General features: G+C 45.6%; 1 protein-coding gene and 2 non-coding genes across 4 annotated transcripts in view; 2 read left to right on the forward strand and 1 right to left on the reverse strand.

Moving 5' to 3' along the window:
• The window catches only part of LOC125959925 (E3 ubiquitin-protein ligase TRIM9), a 72,422-nt gene that overhangs the window by 8,622 nt on the left and 54,607 nt on the right, over positions 1–9,193 (forward strand). The window lies entirely within an intron of this gene.
• On the reverse strand, positions 384–455 carry Trnah-gug (transfer RNA histidin (anticodon GUG)). Its single transcript has one exon. It is a non-coding gene; the product is annotated as a tRNA-His (tRNA).
• On the forward strand, positions 961–1,032 carry Trnah-gug (transfer RNA histidin (anticodon GUG)). Its single transcript has one exon. It is a non-coding gene; the product is annotated as a tRNA-His (tRNA).

Genomic DNA, 9,193 nt, shown 5'->3' on the forward strand with positions numbered 1-9,193 from the left:
ATGTGGCCGAGGGCACCTATCATGAGTGAAGTTAATAAAGCTAATGTAGAGAGAAATGCAATATGCAAAGAAGGTTAAACTGGCGTATTTTCCGCTCAATAGCAGGCCCTGGTGTCACACATAAACCGATGCCTACTGCGCTGCTGAAGACCTGAACACAGATTATTCGAAGGACAAGTCTGATGGAAAACGTTTTGACCCGAATCTCTAATGTCCTTTATTTGTGGTTCCTAAAGTCATTGCGTTATTCCTTTATTGCTGCATGTAAAATTGCATTTGTATGTTAAAAAGAGATTACTCTTTTCCCTCTTCCGTGACAATGTTTTGGATCTCGATCGATTTTCCGCAACGTTTGGGGTTTATCGATCCAGAGGATTCAACATTGCCGTGACCAGGATTCGAACCTGGGTTACTACGGCCACAACGTAGGGTCCTAACCACTAGACGATCACGGCTACCGAGGGTCTTGATTTACTCAGATTCGGCGTCGGTTTGTGAAGTAGCTTTTAGGGGTTCCACCATTGGCTCGGAATGGTGAAAGTAGCTCAAGCGAAACCCAAAAGAAAGACTCGCCCCTCCGTTCGTGCTCGCTGTTCGGGGTTTAAAAGTGAACGGAGTGGGGAAAACAGATCGAAAACCAGACCGAAACCGAAAACCAGAGTAGCAAAAGGTCTTGTAATGGTGATGTCTTGCTTCGAAAACGAAGTTACAGAATATTGAGCATGGATTAACTGTTCAGTTTCCATCAGCTTCTACTGCTAATCATTTCAAATCTATTACCGAACGTATAAGAGCGAATCTTGAATCAAAATGTTCCGACCAATCGTTTCTACAAACGACAGAGATCAGCATCAAATCCTATGGTTCGTGATATCCTTTTTGCAAGGATAGTGATGATTATCTGGGCTGGTTTTTCCAACCGATTTTGAACCTCGAACCCTCCAACACAACCTTCTCGTAGCCGTGATCGTCTAGTGGTTAGGACCCTACGTTGTGGCCGTAGTAACCCAGGTTCGAATCCTGGTCACGGCAATGCTTCCCTCGATTCTCGAAGGGACATTGTCACGGAGAGGAGGAGAAATAAGTGCTTTTTAGTAGCTGTTTAAATTTTACTGCAGAAGTGTAACCGCCTAATCATTGGCTAGAAGAGGATGTACTTAAGTTCTTGGATTACCTCCTATGATTCCCGCTACAAACAGGAACGATATGGTCCGGAGTTCGTTTAGTCCACGCAAGTGTAGTAGGTTCATAATTGCTCCGGAACACTTCAGAAAAATGGCTTTAAATTGCTGTGGGTTAGCAGTAACCGTGTGTGTCCATCTGTTACCCACTTGCAACGGCCACGAGCCTCTTTCATACCATGTTTCAAATTAGCAGCGCCCGCGTAAAAGTGTCTTTCTTTCTTCCACTTCAAGTGCCTCTCTTGGGGCTCGACACTGTGGCGAGTGAGTGGACGAACAATTGTCACCGAACGAGTTAAAGAACGATTTTAATTTAATTCAATTAATCACACCCCCCAAGAGAGGACGCACGCTGGAAAGAGAGCGACAACAACGATGGAAAACTCTGCCTGCCGGGGTTTGGTCGAGAAAATTTCGCTTCAGGCGCTCCCTGATCGACTGAAGAGCGATCGGTGTGAATTGTGCAATTTGTCGGCGGTCGAAGGAATCGTAATTCCCTCATCTGGGCCAATTATTAGTTTTTCAAAAGAAGGACCTACCACCACCACCACTGGGGTTTCATTTGAAAAGAGCTTTCAACGTTTCATTGCGGCCACAAGGGGTTTTCGGTTGTTTGCTTGTGGTCTGGCTGGAAATACCGCCTCACCTCCAGCGCCTCGACGTGTAACAAGCCTCGACGTTGTGTTTGCTAATGTGTTGTGTTGAGTTTCCCAGAACTCCACTTCACACAACCAGCCCAGCCCACATTCTCCACAATAGAAAGAGAGTGTGTGTTCCTTTTTTAGAAGTGCTCGATCTCGAAATGTGGTAGATTGAATGCAGAATTCATAATGAGTCCTAGTGTGTGTGTGTGTGCGAGTGTGTTTCGATGAGCAAACATTCATACACTCTGCAACACACATGACGCCGTGCAGATGGGAGTTTTCCCAAAAATTGGCATAACTTGGCTGGCGTGTAGGCCCTGGCTGGAGTTACAGGCTAGCACGCGGCAAGGGCCGGTAGGACGAGTTCCGCATTCGTTATGCTGCCTGCAGACTCCAACCGCGGGCGCGCGTGAGGTACTGTATACTGTACGCTGTGCGCTGTGCTAGTGCTTGTTAGTGCTGTAACCGCTGCAGAGGAAATTAAACAGAATCAATAAAAGAAATTACGTTTTGTGGTGCTTCCGCGGTGCTTGGCCAGGGAACGGGGACTTCCTTTTCGCCTAGAGCTCCAGTGGTAGTATTAGTAGTAGTAGTAGTAGTAGCTGCAGCAGCACACGTCCTGTTGTGAACCGTGACGGAAACGATGGGGTTTCGGTGAGGTTTTACATCTTCTTCTGCAAGTTGCTAACGCCGTTGCAGTGCAGCGTACAAGAGAGGCTGAAGGATTGGACTGTACGGTACTGCGGCATCCGTCAGTGCCTTTCCGGCACTGTCTGTTTCCGGGATGGGCTGCTGAGATCCGGCTGTACTGTGCAGACTTGTTTATTCTGTATCTTGTACCCTGCGCGTCGTCGTCGTTGTGTCGTCTTGGAGATGGTTCTTTGTCGAAATCGAATAATACCTCATCGTAGAAGGCGGCTCCCTGGAAGTTGGAGGAGAGTTTGATTGTTTTCCCATGAAAAGGGCTCCATGGCTTATTAATTCAACCGGATTCAGCTTCGCGAATTTCGTTTCTTCGTCCTGGCTCTGCTCTGAAGATACTGAGCTGTCCGTCCTGGTTTTTGGACGAACTCGGCGTAATGAAGGCAGAAGGCTGTCTGCTCCATTGTTCCCTAGACTGTAGAATGTAATTTGGTCCATCGTTCGTCCGCCAAAAAAAAAAGAAAACACACTATAGTGGCCGAGGACCATCGTCTCATCCTTTGCCTTTTTATGTCCGCTTCTCCACCGCTTCCTCTCTCGCACGTTTGGCTGATCTGGTAATTGTGCTGATTTGGCAGGCTGACCGGAAATAGAGTGTTAGTTTGGCCCGAGGAATCGGAAAATGGGACGAACGGAACCACTTCAACGGAGTAGGGGCTGGGTATGTGACGGGTTTTCCCAATAATTGGATTAGTGAGTGAGTGGTGGTGGTGTCCTGATTGAGTTTTCTATTTTGAGGGAAAGGCAATGTTAAAACGATGGTCCCGCAAAAGGATGTAGGGAAAATGGGAAATCGGAGGTTCGGTTCGTTCGATTCCTCCGTGATCCGAAGACATTGAGCCTAACTGCTGCTGCTGCTGCTTCTGCTGCTGCTACTAGTGCTGCTACTGCACCTCCACCGAAAGGGCTCAAGGCGTCTAATGATTTCGTTTTCTCGTCGGCTCTCGGTCGCGCGGCGCGGATGGGAAACTCAATCAGTCCGGAGGTTGGGATTTGGGTTTTATTGATTGAAAGTGCTAATGAGCTCATCAACAGGGCCATTGCACACGAGGACCATTGCGGATCGATCGAAGGCGGCGTACCGAACGTCGTTATTGAGTAGCGTCCCTGGAACCTTATATTTTCTCTTTCTCCTCAAAACATACTTGAAGAGATGTGACGATAAACGCTTGGAAAGATAACGTGTGCGTGTGTGTGCGTGTGTGGTCGATTCCATTGCAGCCGGATCTGGTCATCTCGAAAGTGGGCCAGTCGAGAGGTTGTCAAGGACCAATTGAATGGCTTCGGCTCTTTTCGAACTATTCGAAGGATGGTTGGTGAAAAATTCAATAGACAACCGTTCCCGCATGACCTGTTCATGTTTAAATAAACGAAATAGCGTCAAAAGAGGAGCCTTCCTCTTGTTCCGGTGGCCGGTGGCGTCCGGAAGGCAAAGTGGCAACGCGGAAATCCTCGAGGGACCGATGGTGGTCGTGTGCGCTCTCGAGGTAGATGATGGCGATGAATGGTTTGCTTTCAGCAACTATTCAGCAAACCGAACCGAACCGTACCAAGTGTTACGCAAGAACCTGGCACCGACCCGCAGCAACCGTATGCAACACATCCGGAATCCGGTTCGGTTCAGGAGGCAAGGGTGTTCGGTACAGCCTTTTGCCCATTCTTTGCACCGTTTTCTGCCAAATGGCAAGGCAACCAAGGCTAGTGGTGTTGAAGGGGTCCCGTTTTGAGAAGGGTCACTGGCAAGGGAAAATCTCCGTTCACTCCGTAGGGGCGAGGGGTTGTGCACCACCAACCGAACAGCACCGAACAACACACGGACATGGACCTAACCTGTCCTGACGGAGGGGTGAAATGGTCCTGTAAAAAAGGATCGATCGAACGGGAACCATATTCTCTCTCTTCCTGGCGTTGTCGCATCGAAGATGAATGCTTTCGTGATGCGCGCGCGAGATGGCGAGTGGCGGTGGAAAAAGTGGGAAGATTTTATTACCCTGCTGCCATTACACTGCCACTGGCACACCACCGGTAATGGGGTCAACGATCTCCGCCAGTGCAGGGTGGTTGGAAAGCCGAGGGGAAAACAAAGTGGAAAAGCGGTCCTCCACGGTGCTGGTTCAGGAAGCCAGCGAGCGAGAAAACGAATCGAATTCTACCTTCGTCACTTTGCGCAACAGTTTTTTTTTTCTCAGTTTTGGTTTGAACAGGTTAGAGAAAACTTGGTGCAAAATCAGTAATATACAATAGAGTAATTTGGGGGGAAAAATTAGCTGCAAACGCTGAAGTAATTTTAGGAGATGTTGTTTAAGAAGTCGAGAATCTACAATTGTTTATCAATTATTAAAGGCAGTAAACTGTTGAAAAAATTGTATAATGTGAAAGCCATCATACGCCATTAAAAACACCTCAGCAAATATTAGCAATAGCATTAAAATACCAGCGAGCGTGCAGTACAATTACACAAGAGCTGACATAATTTAATCAACTAAAGCATGCAACAGTTAATACTTGGCCGCACAAAACAGAACATATCTCAGTCAAAAAATGACGTATAAATAAGAAAAGAAAGGTGTCGTTTTGTAGGTTTTCTTATTTTCTTCAATAAGAAATATTGATGAAAATTATTCATTAATTTTTAATATGCCTTTTTATCTTTTATTTCGACATCACCCAAATTTTTTTGCAAAAATTAATGCCATACTTTCGGCAAGCAAAGCTACTTAAATCATGCCAAACTTACACAGAATCAATGGTGGACAAATGCAGGACAAAATCCTTTTCCGGAGACACTCTTTTCTTGCACAAATTTCGAATAAACGTTGCCTCAATGGTGAAAACATTTGATATGTCGCCACAATGTCAAATCCCATGCCAAATCATCATCTTACGGGCAAACTTATCTCCGTAAATAAACCAAATCCTTCCTAAATCATTCCCTCTATAATTGGCAATGTCCCATTTTTTTCGAAACGCATTTTTACGTGTGTTCCATCGTCCATCAAAAACCATCCAAATCGAGTTTTAATAGTGAGTGTGCAGATTTTTTTTGGTCTTTCACGTTCCATCGGCGACAACTTTTGAAGGCGTGAATCAATTTTGACAAAAAAATTAACACTAAATAAACAGACTACAATGATTAAAACGCTGTCAACGGAATGGCAAAGTGACCACTAGGCGCGCTGCAATGATCAAACAAAAACGGCCAAAAATTAACTGTTCCATGCTTTAAGTTGCTGAAACATAGTTTATAATCACAAGTCGCAATCAGACATTCGCTTAATTATTGTGTTTATTGTTAGTTTATCTCATTTAAAAGACGACAAACTCTACGTGTTTGGTATAAATTAAATCATTTTCTTAAACAAAATTGTCGATAATTTAGATGACATAAGGATGTTAAATCTATTCAATAATTTATCCTCTTCATCAATTCAAATCAAATGTTTCAATCCACGTAAACTTATATAAGGAAATGGATTTGATGTCTATCTACGCGAAACTTTCAGCTTTTGAAACATGATTGAAATGATGTCAATATTGCAGTTCAATTTCTCACCAAACCTCCCCAAACTATGAGCATCACCTTTAGCCGATTGCATGTAATACTATAAAACACAAACCGATCCTAATAGATTGATGCAGTCGAATCGATGAAGAACTCCTTATTTTCCAAATTTCAATAGCTTGAAGTTTTACTCAATTGAAGGGCTGCTTCCTGGCCAACCTAAAGCTACGTAGAGCAGCACACGAACATCGATTTCCCGGTGCTCTCGGTACCTTCCCGTACCATGCACGTTGTCCGCTGCAGTGACGCGGATCGAAATGCGTTTTGCTTCAGATGCCGCCCGCTTTGCTGACATTACTTGAAGCGAGATGAAAAATACGTAATTCACCAACATCTGCCACCGTTGCCGGAGTTGCTGTTGCTGCTGCTGGCGCTGCTACTTCCTATTGGTACGTTTTTACGCTCGATGGGAGGCGGAACAGCTGGATAGGGCTCGTGTGGCGTCTGATTTTTCCGGTGAGCAGAGTCCTCCGCATCCTGCCATCCGTCCAGACCGGATCCAAGTAAGGGCAAGTGCGCCCCGTGTTAGCATCGTCGTCGTCGTCATCGTCGTCGTCGTCATCGTCATAGGAGGGAAAATTTAGGTCGTAAGTGGTTTCTGGAAGCTGCTCTTGCTGCTGCCACACCAGACCGCCAGACAGGCATGGCATGCGTTCAATGCCTTTCCTTACACCGGCATTGTGGGCCCAGCGGAAAATCGTGTAACGTGAGCGCACCCCGAAAAGGACGCCAGACCACACCACGAGAGAGCACAGGTTGGCAGGAGGAGGTAACGCGGGCATGGAATTTGTGGCAATGAGCGCGCAACATACCGGAATGGGAACGGGCGGGAGTGTTGGTGGGAGTGTTCCCGAAAAAACTCGAGGGTGATTATTCCGGGAACATAAATTGTTTGTGTTCGATAGGACGAATGATTGCTTTATCCCTTCTTCAAAGGGATTCAAAGAGGAAGGCATTCCCCGTGCTGGAGGTGGATGTGATGGTTTTCCCGATTTCCCAGGGTGCTCCGGAGTTAGTGCTGGCGGATAGAGTTTCATCGTGTTCGTACTCTTTGTGGCGCGCGCGTTTCGCTAGGGATTTGGCCTGCGCGGTCGCGTTATTGCAGAACCATTTGTAGGCGGTGGTGTAAGGTACATAAACTGCGAGTGACTGATGTCGTTGACAGTGTGTTGACGTTAAAATGTTGATTTCATTGCAAATCCACGTCGACAGTAATGAGGATAATCATGGTTTAGATGATTTGCGTACGGATTTGTTCAATGTACTAGTTGCTTAACTGCGGACTGCGTTTGTTTACTGTAGCTTCTCTAAAGCCCCATTCATAGACATTCATTTTATCCATCAGATTTTGATACCGGCAGATAAACTGATCGTTAGTGGGCTCATGCATAAAATTCGAGCTACGACGAAGTTTTCCATACATGTCCATCGTTTGCATTTTTTTACTTGCTTCGTATTTTTGTTTGACTTCGCGAACTGATCGGCAGTGTGGTAGAGATAGAGGTATGACATGACATGATCTGAGTACGGGATGGAAGAAAATGAATATGTATGGGGACATAAGCTTATATCGCTTGGAAACGTATTAGGATTTCAAACATAGATGGAGCATAGAATGAAAGGACAATCAATTGCTTCATAATTTAGACGAACACTGCATGTTTCATAAGCTATCATATCTTATGCTTAAAAGCATGACATAAGAGCAGAAAATACTTAAACTACATAAACTAATATCCCTATTATTCTTAAAAAATTAAGAAAAGTCGAAGATAGTGCACCAAGTACACCAAAGCCTTTGTATGAATACGGCGATCGTTGACGCTGATTAGCAGCGCCGTGAAAAGCGACGAAAGCACGTGAAATTGATTCATTATCCACCATTTTCCGGCTACAGCGCTTATTGGCTACAAAAGGGCGCGTCGAATTCAGAAAAAATCGACAAACATTAATCAAAGATAATTGCTCAATAATGATGCTCCGCTCAGTTAGCTCAGTGTTCACCGACCGATCAATTACTTACGCTTCCGGGAACAGTTGTTTAGGCGGCGAATGCTGCTTGTTGTAGCGTTTGCTAATTTTGGAACGCTGCTCCTCGCAATGTTTCTCGTTTTTTTTCCCGTCTACTATCTACTACTCCAGTGGCTGTAGCCGACGACAGCAGCATTGGGGAGAAGAAAAAAAGGAACTACGACCAGAACTAGGTCACTCGTCCTTATTGTTCAGTTCCTTTTATCCTCTCCTTTGCCTCGGTTTTATCGGGTGGATGTGAGCACAATTTATATCCTTCGCGTAGGTTGGCCGAGGGATCGGGCAACGGCTGTGAGCATGCATAATCCGGAACCCGGTAATGATGCTGATCCTGGCATCCGAGATGGCGCAGCATAGTGGGGCAGCTCGCTGGTGGAGCGTGGGGCTTACAAAAAAAATCCCAAATGCTGTGCAAGGTTGCAGCCAGAACATAAGCGATTTCATGGGTCTGGTCGGAAGCGCTGCTAAGGGCTGGAAATGAAATAAAAGCATACGGCAAACCTGCTACTGGAAACCGCCCCACTATTAGCCAACAGTCTAATGAGCCGGCGAATGCTTGGAATCCACTTTTGGAATGCACTTAATACGTACCATATGCCACAACAACATCCATTTTTTTAATGCCGACTCGTTTTGTCGGAATTTTTGGACCACCTTTTACTAAAGTTTGTTTGTCGAGTAGTCTTGTCACGACGACTGCTCTCCATTGAATTGTGCTGCTGGTTTGCCAGTTGATACTAAGAATGACGACTTAACGTACGCATTACAACATTGCCTTAAGGTTTCGTTAGAACAACGCAACGACAAGATGGCGACCCCGCCCGGTCGACGATAAGATCCTTCGAAGCTCGCGTTCGAGATGGTGTGAGATTGCAGAATCACTTTCTTGGGATTGTTTTCTCTCCAACCCGGACATGGTTGGATGGATTGGAGATGGGTTTTTGGGGTGTTGGATGTTGGGCGAGTCGAATCTCTCCGAATTGCTTTATTTATTGATGTTTTGTTGCCATGAAACTTGTTGTTTTCGATGTCATAAAGCTTTACCGGCGTCTCCGAGCGGGACCGAGCGAATG

Source organism: Anopheles darlingi, chromosome 2 (genome assembly GCF_943734745.1).
Source record: "Anopheles darlingi chromosome 2, idAnoDarlMG_H_01, whole genome shotgun sequence".
NCBI classification, from domain to species: Eukaryota; Metazoa; Arthropoda; class Insecta; order Diptera; family Culicidae; genus Anopheles; species Anopheles darlingi.